Here is a 15,770-nt window from a genome sequence, read left to right as displayed (position 1 = left end):
AGCTCATACTTACCAGCTTCTCGCCTTAACTCTTTGTTAGTTAGAACCACACTGATCGTACTTCAGTTAATCAAAGCTCCTTGCTGCTTCTTGTCCTGTGCTCTGTTTGTGTACACATTTTCTTGCTCTGCCCAATCACTTCCGGACTGGTCTTTATATCCACTTCACTCATGGCCTCCCCCAGGAAGCTTTCCCAGTATTTCTGTCCACCACAAATGTCTATTCTCACACATTTCCGTGGCAACATTTACCTATTTTCCATTCAGTGTCATCCCTTTAATAATGTTATAATTGTTTAGGAAATCCTTCCGTGTTTACTGCCCTATAAGACTGTGTACTAGTGGAAGGCAGAGAAGATCTGTATTTATTATGTCCTTAGAATTTAAAATAACACCTGGTTATCACTATTTTTAAGTACATACAATGAATGAAATAAATTTTGCAAGGTTTGAAATAAAAGATCCCATCTACAGGGAACAGACTTGTTCCAGGGGAGATGACGTTTTAGGAAGTTTCTATTTGTTGCTCTTCATGACCAAAAAAAGGTGTTCCTTAAGATACTGAAAAGCCTCACAGGTTATACAGAGGTAACTTAGGGGAGATAAGGGGAGAAGTTAAGCAGCAGGAATCATAACCCTCCCCAGCTTTGTGTTCTACTCTGCTAGATAAACTTTGATAGTCCTTGTTACACATTAGAAATGTTTTAATGCTTTATTTGGAGAGATGTTGAATCCTCCTATTTCCTATAAAGAAATAGCTCAAAGTTACTGAAATAAGTAAACCTCAATACACGGAGGAGAAAAACTAAAGCCCCAGGTAAATGGAAATGATCCAAGACTGCAGAGATGGCTAATGGAAAGTGTCTGTATCAGATGCAAAAATGAAAAATTCCCTAGAAAGTGTGTAGTATTTCTCTAATAATGAGAAGTGAGTCCTTTTCATCTCATCTTCTTCCTCCTTGTGAGTTCCCTGAAATGTTTGTTACATCACTGAGCAATGGGCTTCGTGTATTTTATCTGATGTAGTTGCATTTTCTGACTTTGTGAGAGATAACCATTCGGGCAATTGGGGTTTACCGGTGATTTTCAGTCTTCATTTCCCAAATGGAAATCCCAGATATTTTCAATGCTTGCATTACTCCAAATAAACTAGTGAATCATTAGCCATTCTCAAAATAAATTTGAAAAATCCAGGCATGAGCTCAGTCTGTGTAGATACTATCTATGCCAATGATTTCTAACCAGCTCCCCAACCCCCACCATGGAAGCAAAATTTATCATTATTACCTCTAAGAAAAACCTCAGGGAGCACTAAATACTGAGGAAAAATCTCAGCAATTCTGTAGTGTGTACACAGTGGATCTCTCCTGAAGGATTAAAGGAAACTTAAAATAATAGACTATATATGTTCTTGAAGGAATCTCTCTCTAAATAGAATAGATATACTGCTTCAGGGTGAGGGAATCCATATTTCTTGTGATCTAGAGAAACACCTTACTATCAGGAGAACGTCATGAAAGTCACCCAGAAAAATGATGTCTTCTTCAGGAAACTTACACTGCTGGCAAAGCTGTATCTGAGTCTCAGGTGTTCCCTCTCTGGTGCCCTCTCCCCTCCTCATTCCTCCCTTCCATCTTGCACTTCTTGTCAGGATCTCTATCTCTCTCTCTCTCTCTATCTCTATCTCTATCTCTCTATTCCCGGCTGTAGCTTATAGTTTTATCAGTATACGTGGCTGTTGTTTGAAACAATATTGAACAACCCTGACATCACAGGAGAGAGCAAGAAAAAGAGCAAAGCAGAATTCACAGAAGGAGCAGGACTGTTCTGCATCAGTCCCTGCTCTGCCCTGTGGTCATTTTTCCATGCTCTATTGTTTGAATCGCTTCCCTATTTTGTAGGCTTAGGGAGGGCTCCATGATCCTCTTGTACTTTTCCTTCTTCTGGAAGACTCTGGAAAATTCTAACACAACACTGCAGAGCTCTTCCTAGTCTCCCAGTACTCCCTAATTGCACTTCCCTTTACTTGGAGTGAACATTGTGCTTATACCAGTCATTTGTATCTTTACACTCGGGCTTGCACCAAGGAGAAAATAGCTTCAGACCCTGACAGACAATTCTCCTGTGATATATCAACCTGCCAAACACAGGTCAAGGAGAGGGATGTTCTTTTCATTTTTGGATTAAGGGTGTAAGTTGAAGTAAAATACCCAAAATGCATTGGTCTATGTAATTTATTTAGTACTTTTTTCTTCTTCAGCTTGTGTTACTAAGAAGCTTGTATTTTACAAATAATTATTTTTCATTAAATTTACTTTATTTGAAAAAGTCAGTCAAAAGGTCCTCGTGTGCTTACTAATGCATTTTAAACTCATTCCAAGTCAAAGTATTGTCACACTTAGTTTTTTATAATTTATTTTCTCTGGAAATATGAAGCATTATGTAACCTAAGAATACAATACATATCCATAACTTTATACTTATACAAATGACCAAATAAATAAACCAGAGATGAGCATATTTCCTATGCAGAATGTTGAACACGCTGTTACTTTTTCATCAGAGTTAGCACCCCTCACTTCCGTGAGCTGTGTGTGTGCCTGAATTGCAATCAGTGTGAAAAGATGGGCAAAAGTTACTGTACAAGAAAGAGACCCACTGCCTCAGCAGGAGACCAGCGTCAGCCACGGTGAGAAGCAGACTGCGTTTCCATAGATACACCTTGATGAACACTTCATTTCCTCACGGAGCTCCCAGGCACCAGTTTGGGCCAATTAGTTTTGATAGTGTAATAGATACAAATGCAAAATGTGAGAACAGAAGAAACTGATCATACAATATTATCGGAATTCTCCCCACTACCACTGCTACCTTAATCTGAACATTAAAAAAGCTTTCCACTTTCCACTTGAGTGATGTCCACCAAATACCTGACCAGCACTCAAAACTACGGAGGTCATCAAAAAATAAATTCTGAGGAGCTGTCACAGACCCAAAGAAACTTACTAGGCAAAAACAACTAGATTTAAAGTGATATTTTGGAAAGGATCCAGAACAAGAATAGGGCACTAGGAAAAAAAATAAGGAAATCTGAATAAAGTATCAATTCTTAATGACAATGTCAATTTTGGCCAATTAACTTTGATAATGTAATAGATACAAATGTAAACTGTATTGGTTGTAGGGTATTATAGGAATTCTTCTTAGCACCCTTACAATGCTCCTGTAAGTCTAAAACTATTTTTAAATAAATTACTTTTTATATTAAATGTCATTTTTACATTAAATATCAATATTTGGAAGATGCAAAATATATGCAGTTTAAATTTATTTTTCTCAGTAATAAAATCTTATTTAAAACTTTTAATAACTTTTGTGACTTGCTCTTCTCTTCTTTCCTTTTCTCCTTACTTCCCACTTATTCTAGTCCAAATATCTTTATCTTATTTCTTTGAGTATTTTCAGTAGACATCTCTTCTTCCTCCTACACTCACTGATTCTCTTTGGCTAAGTGTGTGTGATTTGACCAGAATTCCAAAGCCAACAGGGGTTAAATGTCACTGACATTTGAATGTCTTGATTCATGTATAGGAGGATTGATGAGTAAACAGAATTAGCTGAGAAATTTCCATTGCCAGACACATTTCTGAGTTGAGAATGATCACTTCTACTACCCAGGACTTGGAGAAACTGTCTTTACTTTAAATTTCCTAAATCTGGAGACAACTCAGGCCAATGTGAGGTATAAACGTTGTGCCTTGCCACTGTGCAGTCTTGAGGGTCATCAGCTGATTTGTGTGTGAGGAAGCCAGTGTATTCTATGCTGGCCATGTGAAGGAGTGTATTGGGATACAGCTGGACTCCAGAAAAAAATGAGAGAAATACCCAACGAGCAGATGTGAACTGTGCAGGAACAAGGGGAGAAGCTGAGTCATCCCTGGTCCTGGCCAGTAAAGTCTACAAGGACTGAGGGGACAGAGCAGCAAGAAGCTGAGTAGATGAGTAAACACTGCAAATAGTAAAAAACTGAATAAACACTAAGATTAAGGATGCAGCCTTACCAAGGGGCAGTGCTGGAGAGCAATCAGCGGCCATCAAGGAAATCTGACAGCCTCTGCTGAGCTCTGGGAGTGCAGAGCCACCCAGAGGAACCAAGCACCTCTGTGCCCTTGTTCACCTTCCCTTCCTTCCTTTTCCCTCTGCCACCGTTTATCAGGTGAGCTGGGTGGAGGGCGGAGAGGGGAAGAAGCCAACCCCACCCTTCCTTCTCTGAAGCCAAGCAGCTGCAACCTACACACCTGAGCGCAGAGGGAGGAATGAGTGGAAAAAGACGAGATTTCAGGAAGCACTGAGCCACTCCATCCCTGTCTGGAAATGAGTACGTACTAATGGCTGGACTGCAGTGACGTTTTTGACACTAAGTGGTTTCTTAATTCCCTGAAAGTTAGAAATTTTTGGACTGTTTCCAAATGCCTTTTAGTACCAAGAAACATTTGCCTCCATTAAATGTTTTGGGGACAGTGGAAAATTAAAAAGACTAGTTTTATAGTATATCAAATTCCATTTTGTCCATTACAGGACATATTTATCTGTTACAAGCTGAGCTATGCCCTTGTTCTCAAATTCCTACATTGAAGTCCTAACTCCTACTTCTTCAGAGTGAGTATTTAGAACTCAGGACGTTAGTGGGATAATTAAGGCTAAGTGATGTCACCAGGATGGAATCCTGATCTCTGAGCCCTTGTCTTTCTATGCAGAGGAACTTTACATGCCAGGGATAGCAGGAACAAGTATGTACATAAAGGAGGCACACGGGGGACACAGAGAAGGTCCCCTGGAGTGGCCAAGGCCAGGAGAAAGGTCTGAGGAGACATCACACTGCAGACTCCTTGATCTTGGATTCCAGCCCACAGAATTCTGAGAATATAAATATTTGTAATTGAAGACATGCAGTCAGTTCTATCTCATTACAGCAGTCCCAGAAAATTAACACCATTTCCCCCTGTAGACTTTTTGCACGTGTTGTGTGTCCATATTATTTTATGTCACTATCTCAAAATACTAGAGCCTTGGTAAGGTATAAAGAAAAGAAGTTTAATTTAAAAAAGTTTTGGAGGCTGGAAATTCAAGATGAAGTCACCAGTGTGTCCAGAGTTTGTTAACAGCCCATTTCCCTTTCATGGCACCCTAGGTGTCTTCCCATTCCAGAAGCCCAAAGCAGACCAAAGAGCTTCCCTCCACCTTCATGCGTAGACACTAGTGCACTGATGAGGTGGGTCTTCAGGGCCTTACCTCTCCTGAAGGCTAACCTTTTAATTGTGATGCATTGAGGACTGAGTGTTAGGATGCATTCGGGGTAAAACAACAATATTCAAACCACATTATCAATAGCACACATAAATTTCACTGTTTCTGATCTGACTTTGAAGTCCTTCTTTTACCTTAGCTCACACCCCTTTTCTTCCTTTTTTCCTCTGCCCTTGTTCTTGGTTTTGGCCTTAGCTGCAATTGGCCTCCCTTCTGTTGCTTTAGATCTTTTCTTAGCCTCTACAGATACAAATAATCAGGTCTAAATGGATGCTGGTAACTTTCCTAGGACCTTTCTCACAGGGCTAATCAACCACCAGATTCTGTCTTTTCCCTTTTTAATCCAAAGGGCGGTGGATGATGGAGTCAAAGTCCAAAAACAGTACCTCAAAAACTTCTCATCTACTGGAATACCAGAGACCCCTTTTTAGACACTAACAGTAACAAATCACACACCAGCTCCAGTCTTTGATGGGTCTTGAGAACAAACAGGACTGACCTGAAGGTTATTTGTCTCTGACCACCTTACACTCTCTATATATCAACCATCTTTTCCTTCCTTCCCACTGTTTTCTACTGCAGGAACCGTTTTACCGGGAGTGGAGCTGAGGTGGGTAGATGGTGTGCCGAGATTTTGCCTAGAGTTCTCTTCGTGTTAACTGTGTAACTTGTCAGATAGAGAGCTCTTGTTGGGACTGGAGGAACAAGATATTCCCCTGAGTAAGAAGAGATTAGAGAATAGCAACAATGGAATTGCGTTTGCTGCCCACAAATCCCAGTGGGTCATATGAAAGATTCTGCCAACAGGAGACGGGATCAGTGTAGGGTAGAAGCTCTGTCTGCCATAACGAACTTAGGAGCTAGCACTGCTGATGGGGTTTACTTGCACTAAATAAGGAAGAGGGGCATTTCTGTCCTACTTGGCTTCCAGGGTAATCTTCACCTTTGCTCGTTAGGGGCGTGGGAGTATAATTCCACCTGTGGTAGGCTGTTGCCCCTTCCTCTGCAGCTGTGAAGGAGATGCTGGATTATATCAAGAGTACAGATCACATGCAGGACACAAATTGACAAGATGAACTTCCAACATTTGCTCATAGAGTCAAATGTTGAAGAGTGCAGGCATCTGTCCACAGCCAGAGATCTGAAGAATCCAGCCGATTCCACGGCAGGGCAGGGTTCAGCCAGAGCGCTAAAGCCTGTGGCAATGTCCCGACCCAGTCCATGTTAGGATGAATTCACGACAGAACACTGAAAGGTCTGTGCTGGGAAGTCCACAGGCTGGTGCCAGGGGCAAGGAGTCTGCGTGGGCAACCTGAAAGGCCAGTGCTGGACACCGGACAGCAGCCCTCCTTGGGAAGGTGAAGACCAGGGCTCCACGAAGCTTCTCTGAGGAAATCAGCATAAAATCTACCCCTCCGGTTCTCCTGCGTTTTGTTTTGTTTTGTTTTGTCTGTGTGTATTTTTAAAGTTGCTCCATTTTGCATATGCATTATGATCACATTCCTCATAAGGAATTTGTATCTGTAATGATGTATCTCGATCCCTCTTTTTTCCCATTCCCCTCCCCTCCGTTCAATCCCTTTCCTCCTCCTTATTTACAAAGACTCTGTTTCCATTTTCGTTTTCCATTCTGTTTTAATTGTTATCCCTTTCTTCCTTTCCTGCTCCTCCCTTTCTTGTTCTCATTTGAACATTTCTTTCTATTTTGTAATACCTAGTATATCTGTTGGACCTTATTTACGTTTTTGATTTCTGGTACCAGAGAAACAATGCAGCATTTAAACATGTGTGTCTAATTTATTTCACTTAAGAGTATGGACTCAAGGTCCATCCATTTAGCCGTAAAAGTATCAAACTTATCCTTCTTTATGGCAGAGTGGTACTCCATTGTATAAAAAATCATCTTTATTCATCAGGTGAGGGCCATTTGAGTGTTACCAAGACTTAGCTATTACAAATGGTGCTGCTCTAAATATGGGTGTAGGTATATCACTGTGGAATGAGCCTTTCAATTCTTTTGGGAAGATACCAAGAAGGAGAATGGCTGGGTCAAATGGGATCTCTAGTCCTAGATTTTTTTGAGGAATCTCCATACTGATTTTCACAGTGGTTTCACCAGTCTGCAGTGCCACCAACAGCGGAGAAGGGTTCCTTTTCTCCCACAGCTCCACTAGCATGCGTTATTGGTTAATTTCTTGGTAATAGCCATTCTTTCTGGAGTGAGATGGGATTTTAACATTATTGTAATTTGCTTTTCTCAAATGGATATTGAGCATTTTTTCATATATTTATTTGAAATTTGTGCTTCTTCATCTGAAAAAGGTGTGTTCATCTCAGATACCCATTTTTGGATTGGATCTTTAAATTTGGGAGGTCTGATGCCTTTTACTTCTCTGTATGTTATAGATATTAGGCCTTCGTCTGAGGAACAGCCAGCTAGAAGTTTCCCACTCTGTGAGCTGTCTTTTCACACTATTGGTGGTTTACCCTGCTGTACAAAAGCTGTGATGAGACCCTGGTTGCTGACTGTGACATTTCCCCCGGGATCAGGGTTTTGTTTATAAACTCTCTGCCTACACCCATGTCTTCAAGCTTTACCTGTTCTATCTTTCAGCAGATTTCGTGTTTCTGTTTTGGTATTTAGACATTTGATGCATTTTGATTTCAGTTTAGTGCATGGGGAAAGATGTGGATGTAGTTTAGTATTTGGCATGTGGGAAGTCAGTTTTTCCAGAACTATTCTGTCTTCCTTCCAGTGAATGTGTCTAGCTCATTTGTCAAACAGAAAGTGACTGAGTGTGTTTGGAATCATTTCTCTACCTTCTAATCTGTTCCATTAATTCTCTACTTTCAGTGTTTTTTCCCTGGCATCATGTTGTTTCATCACAGTAGCTTTGTAGTATAATTTCAAGCCAAGGATTGTGATGTCCCCTTGATTTTTTTGCCCAGAATTGCTTACGTTAATCTAGGTCTCTTCTGGTTCCAAATGAAGTTTAAGAATATTTTGCCTTGGCATTTCTTTCTCTCTCTGTTTCTGTCTGTCTGTCTCTCTCTCTCTCTCTCTCTCTCTCTTTCTCTCTCTGTCACACACATACACACACACACACACACACACACACACACACATACACACACACCCCATCATCATTTTTCCTTTGTCATGTCTGTGTCATCTTGTCTGAGGGACTTATTAATTAGTAAACAAATTAAATTTTTAGTCATACAAGAAAATCATTGCACAAGGATTTTAAAAACAAAATAAAAGTCAGACAACTAGAAATGGGGACGTATTTTGCAAGTGGGAAAGAAATCTAGAGATGGAGGGAGTGGCAAGGAGAGAATAAGCATAATAAAATTTTGAGAGATGTTAAATACACGTACTTATGCTCTACAATGAATGTAAACATTATGCACTGAAGCTGTGTGCTAGTAATAAATACAAATTTAAAATCTGATTTTAAAATCTTTGTGTATGATACTTAACTGTGGAGGTCTTATAAATAAATGAATCTGATATCAACAAAACAGAAAGAGAATGGAAGGAAGGGAACAATGATGTAAATTCTATCATGTAAATTCTGTACACTGAATATAAGCATTATGTACTCCACACACATACTAATAAAGTTTAAAAAGTTGAAAAAACTGTAATATAATCTATTTTACTCTTTATAATCAGATGTAAGCCATATGAACTTACTCTTATTTGTAAAAAGGGAATGTTAATAATCATAACACTTATTATTGGAGAATTAAATAATATAATAAAATGGTTTAACTGTATTTATTACAAAAACATAACATACCTTTTGCAGATGTGTGACAAAAACTATAAAGATACTTGCTTAAGACGAGTTAAATGAGGTTCTACTTTTATTACGAATCTAGAGATGAAGGGTTCATCTCATCTACACCCCAGAAAAACTCTCTGAAAGATCAGCATCCCCACTTAAAAGTGACAAAATTTAGGCCCAGTAATAATTACAAGCTTGTGCAAGATTATAAAGCCATGACTTGGCAGAGCTTTGATTTAAAATCCACTTTGGTTACAAAATATGTCATGTTCTCATTTTGAATGTAAACCTTTATGACACCGTAGTAGTTAGATCAAATCATATGAAGTTCATGTGCAACAAATTAAAAGCAGTCAAATTTGGCAATTGCAAATAGTTCAATGTCTGTCTAGAAATAAACTTTATAGAAATCACCATAACCCTTTAGTGGGTCAGAGATCTAGCTCAGCAGCACAGTGCCTGTCTGGCAAGCATAAGTCACAAGCATGTGACTTTGATTCCCGGTACAAAAAAAAAAAAAAAAGCTTTTACTACTATTATTGATCTAGACTCTTTTTCTCTTTGAGACAGGGTCTCACTATGCAGTTCAAGCTGGTCTCAAACTCGCAATGATCCTCCTGCCTCAGCCTCCTGAGTGCTGGGATCAAAGACCTGCACCACCATGCCTGGCCCTATCTTTTCTCTACTTTCCTTATTAATTGGCAATTTAAATCCTTGAGGTATTACCGCTGATTTGTTTGGGAAGGCAGCAGTAAGGAATATGAAGGAGTATAATGTGTGGCCATCCCCATTCACAGGTCATTACAGTCTAATTGAAAAGATGGGACAGTTGTGCAAGAAACTACAAGGACAAAACAGTGAAGAAGAGATTGGACTGACCATCTGTTCATGACTGTTCTTGTGGTGAATGCAGTGAGAATTACAAGAACTTGTTCTCTCCCGTGGTGCAGTAGTGGAGAGACATGAAAAACTAAACAGAAGCTGAATGGAACATACTCTTACAAAGTCCATCAACTCTTTGCCCTTATGGAAAATCCCCTTCCTGTGGACCAGCCTGGTCACCAAGGCTCTGCATGAAGGTTGATTGTAGGGCTGTCCTGGACTGTAGTGTGGTAGATGGTAGCTAGTTAATTTTAGGAGCAATTTGAACAGATTTTAAAGACTCCTACTTCTTTGTCTTTGATGATGACTTTTCTGGCAATTCTGGGTTACAACCATGCTCTCCATGCAAAGCAAATATGTAATTAAGCTGGGTGGGCTCCTTCTCTTTGTGAGAGATGTTTTGCTTTCAAATACATATCTAGCTTTGAAGGAACTAAATAAAGCATGTGATTAACAACTTTACCCTTAAGATTTGTAAGAAATTACAAACCACAGTGGGCTCAGTGACAAACCTGCTTATCATTTGGGGTCATTCAAACGCATTCTTGCTGCTTCACGTGCCCTGAGCAGAGCCATGTGGTCCAGGGCGCAGCACACAAAGGACGGTTGAACAGAGAGGAATCAACCCAGATGCAGCAACTGAGGGAACACAGTCACACTCTATTTGTGCTACATGGTGAAACTACAAAAATCAGGCACTTTGACAACAGACTGTGTGTTCTTAAACACATTTGATGGATGGTCTGACCAATCTCTGCATAACTAGAGTGTATGTATTCACTAACTTGTAGCTTCTGTATATTATCAAGTTTGATTTTCTATTCAACCAAGTTTCAGGGGCCTTTTCAGAGTGTTAGTAGAGAGTGAGATATATTTAGGACATACGAGTCCACAGACAGCTGTTTGAACCCAAGCATGAACTCATCTTTGAATGGGAATCTACTGTGCCTTGGAAGCTTGTGTTTCAAGGCCACAGCGCTAAAGATCACTCGAATGCTGCCTAATGGAGCCCTTTAATCAATATGGGAGTCCACTGGGTCTTAAGATTGCTTCCTTTGTTTCAAGCCATATTTGTATTTATAAATTTATGCATAATTTGTTTGATTTTAAAGTTTGGAAATCTTTGGACTTGCTCAATGACTGGAAGTTCAGACTAATAAAAAATTACCCTATGAAAAATTAAAGAAATAAATATATATATATATATTAATAAAAGTTCTCTCCCCTTTAATACTGTATTGCTTAAACTCAACAACATAAGACATAAAATTAAAATGGCATCCTATGTTTTAATATTGAGAGAAGTACAAACAAGGATTATTATCACTAATCCACCAACTAAACTTGTGAAGGAGAAATTACTTTATTCACTGTATAGGTAGGAAAACTGAGGCTCAGAGAAGTTAAGAGACTCACCATATGTCACACAGTTATAAAGTTAAATAGGCTAGGATTCTAAATCAGCTCTCAAGCCATGATCACATTTTCAGTCGATTTCAATTAGGTGGTACAGCTTCGTTGGTTGAAAGAAAATCTACTAACAGGCTCCTGTAAGAATTAGTGAGGAGACAGCATTAGGAGAGGAGAAGCAGCAATGAAGTTTGGATCACTCCCAAAAATTACTCACTGTGGCTTTGAACCAGATGCAATTACGTTCAATAATGGATGAGTGAGATATTCAAGAGGAAATGACCAAAAGCCTGCGAGTGGAGTTATACTCTTTTGAATAAAAACTGAGTTGTTTCTACTTTAAAAGCTAGTACCAAATGGTGATAAAGAACATGACCCGTACAACTGAACTATCATTGACCCACACTATTGTGGGATTTCAGTTGTATCACAATCCTGAGATGTTCCTTAACTCCATGTAGGTTCAGTGTTCTAAAAATTTGTTTTAAAATGAGAGAGTAATAATAATAGTGACATTTTATCAGTGATTTCTCCTGAGAGTGGAACAGGAGATGACACTTACAGATACAGGAATGCTATTTTGGGAAATGATTCCCAGAAAGAAAGAGTGCATGCTGGGAAGAATCAAATTGTAAGAGAAAGCAGTTGATCAGAGAATGTAATATGGAGGTAAGATAGAGTGACCAATTGCATGTGTTCAGAAGTTATTGCCACATTAAAGACTTTAGGAAAATACAGAGCCATAAAGACCTGATGCCTAGCAAGGATTCAAATAGTAATAACTATAATTATTAATCACCGACTGAAGCTAAATCTACTGACTCAGAAAGTGGAAGAAGTGGGAAGCGGATCTATTCTGAAACAAGCATGGATTCTTATAGGTTTGTTCAAGTGCTAGCAAATTTTAGAATATATTAGTGACTTTCAGATTTCATAGAAACTGAGAAATTTGCAGAGCAGAGCAGTAAATATTTGAGAAACTAGAATTAGCAATAGTAGAAAAGAAGAAATGAGGCTATGAATGGAGATTCTGGAGAAAATAAATCAGAGCAGGTGCAAAAGAAAGATAAACATTCCTATTCATTTAAAGTCTGCCTGAATAGGATGCAGTAGCACCGCAGAGGGGATGGTCCCTGGGGGTCTCCTCCTGCCACCCCTGAGCTGCCTGGCTTCCTTCCAGGGGAGCTCAGAGGTTGGCACTCGGATGGTGAGGTGAAGACCTGACTTAGGATCTGACTCTGATGGCTCAAATAGTTTCTTTAAATTCTATTCACCTTCAGAATTACAAGATTAGCTTTCTGAATGGTACTTGACAGTTCTCAGAGCCAAACACTATTCCAAGAGTGTAATACGGACACTGTCTCCCTGCTTGCAAACCAAAGTGTTGGAAAACTCAGCTATAAACTGGACTCGGCAAAAGAAAATATGAGGTTTGGTCTCGGTTACAATTTTTTCAACGAATATTTATTAAAAACTTTTCTGCATCGGGCACCCTTCCAGGTGCCACAGGGTTACAAAAGTAACGAGAAGGACAAAAATCTCTGTTTATAGGCAAATTAATAAGCATGGGTGAATAAATGCAAAATGTTAGCAAATAATACCTGGTCTGAATACCAATGCCACAGGCGGAGCAGTTAATGAAGTGGAGTTGTTACCTAAGGGTGCTCAGCAAAGTGGCCTTTGGATGAAGAAACTAGTAACATCAGAGAGAACCTCCAGCACCTGTGAGTAGATCTTCAGAAGGACAGAACAGCAAATGCAAAGTCCCCATAATGGGTCAGCATTAGATGTGTTTGAGCCTAAGATGACAAGATCCAAAGTAGCAAACTTTGAAAATAAAGAAACTTAGCCCTTTCTCTAAGACCAGGAAGTGGTGAATGTGTAAATTCAGAAATTGCCTGAATGTTCCACATAAATATTGAAGCAGTATTTTATGGGAGAAGCAAAATCATTCCCCTAGTGTTTCTGTCTATGTGCTAGCAAATCTATTACTTCACCTGTGGTAGTCAATAAAACTTTCTCAGGTTTGTTATATTTTTATTGTTTCCAAAGTCCTCTCACAGGTGTGATTTATTTGGCACTGCCAGGTCCTTGAGAGAAGACTCAATCAGTAAATGTTTAATATTCAGCCAAGAAAGCAGACCAGAGCTTGAAAGAAGCCAAATCATGTTGATGATACTGCACAGCCCACGTTTCTTAAAGAGCAGAAGAAAAGGACAGATTGTAGGACTTTTTTCCATCTTGGTACAAAGCTGCACACATTCTTGTGCACCGTTTTATGTCTAGTACAGTGATGAGGTTAACACATGAAATAAATGACTTTCTTTTTAGGTAACTAGACCAAAGGAGGAAACTTACTCTATGAATTAAAGACTTGATAAGCACAGAAATCGAAACTGATCTAGACTAGACTGGAAGTGCCGTGTATTTGCTTTAAACATTACAAAATAGAAAAATTCATCAGTCAGTTTTTCAAGGCCCTTTCTAGTATTCACAGTCTAGCTCATGCACTGATGCTTTCTGGCTGAGTGAGGCCCACTGATTCAGTCCACGTCAGGACAGTGTAATTTTCACATGGGCTTTCTTTCACACATTGCGTAGCATACCTCTAGGGTCCCACCCCGACCACAAAGTCACACTTCTGCCCTCCAGCTGGCAAACAAGTCCTTCAGTTTTGAGTCTCCAGTGTCTTTCTCAGTGGATCATTGCTTCTGCTGTGCTTTTTGCAACCATTTAAGTAATTTTGCATATTTCCTCATAAAAGGCAAATGTGCTGCCAGATGCTTGTAATAATCAAAGGCTAAAATCAGAAGCTAGCATGAAGCTAGTATAGTGACTTGAAAGTCACAATATTATACTTAGCTGTGTGTCCAGTTACAATGAAAAACACTTATTCATTATTCAGAACATTATTTTGAAATTGCATGATTGAAAACTATTCTAAGAGACAATGTATAGAGCTGGAGGAAATGGACAGGTCTGAAAATTATGAACGGATAAGTGACAACAAACATTTTAGCCATTTGAATACACAGTATGTTTCTCCAGATGTAAAAATCTGTGGACAGTCAATCAAGAAGTGGGCAACTGAAGTGAACAGGCACTTTTCAGAGGTACAAATGACCAATAGACACATTTTTAAAAGTCCACTATTGATGACTGTTACATAAACACAGTTAAAAACTACATCATGTTGTCATCTTACCCGAGAGAGAATGGCTATTATCAAAAAAATTAAATAGTAAGAAATACCGGTAAGGATATGGGGAAAAGGAATTCTATTGCATTCTTGGTGGGAATGAAATTAGTGCAATCACTATGGAAATCAGTGTGGAGACTGCTCAAAATCTGAAAATAGAAGCTCCATTTGACCCAGCTATTCCTCTTCTAGATATTTTGAAAGAGAATTAAACTCATCATATTACAGGAAGACACACATACCCATGTTTAAGACCATAGAAACAGTGCACATGCCCATTGTCCGAAGAAGATGTGGAGAGCAACTTGCCATAAAGAAAGGTAAACTTGAAGCAAAAGGATTAACTTGAGAACATGTTATTACACGTCAGACACACAAGCTTAAATATTTCATGGCTTCTGTTATATGAGAAACTTAATACATATTTTCTTTCTTCAAGGACAGAAAAAAGGATTTTTTGCATCCTGTTACAAAGCTACCTACATATTGTGTTGTTTTATTTCTACTGCAGCGGTACTGAAAATACATGAGATTATATTGTTTAGGTATATAAGTAGACCAAAGGAGGAAACTTATTCTATGAATTAGAGATTTAATAAATAGAGAAAAAAGACTGACATATATGTATATATAATATAATGTGCATTTTATATGATAATGTGTATTTATATATTTAAAGATAGAGTGAATAGAAAATACAAAAATAGAAATTAAAGCCAACTATGGTGGTGCATACCTGTAATTTCAGCACTTGGGAGGCTGAGGATTTTGCCCTAAATTCCAGGCTAACCTGGGCTACACATGAGTTTAAGGTCAGGTTGGATTACATAGTAAGACCCTGTTTAACATAAATAAATAAATAAATAAATAAACTTAAAAAAAAAAAAAAAGATGAGTGTAAATGTAGAAAATGAGAAGTCAAAATATTTTCCCACATTACTTATTCAGTTGTCCAAAAATGTTTTACTACCTATTCATTTATACTAGTTTCTCCTTGTTCATTGATGTGTTTCTAAATCTTTTTTTTTTTTTTTTTATAAAAGAGACCAGTAAGAGAGAGTCCTTGTAGCAGACAAAGTCTTTTTATGATCTATAACTTGTACTCTGAGCAACATTTTGGTCATTCTTTAACATTCAGATACACAGGGGCTGGGGATTTAGCTCAGCGGCATAAGCGCC

The sequence above is a fragment of the Cavia porcellus genome, unplaced genomic scaffold (assembly GCF_034190915.1).
Source record: "Cavia porcellus strain 051 isolate PalLab524CR breed Dunkin Hartley unplaced genomic scaffold, mCavPor4.1 scaffold_9, whole genome shotgun sequence".
NCBI classification, from domain to species: Eukaryota; Metazoa; Chordata; class Mammalia; order Rodentia; family Caviidae; genus Cavia; species Cavia porcellus.
Note: the sequence above shows the minus strand (reverse complement) of the source record.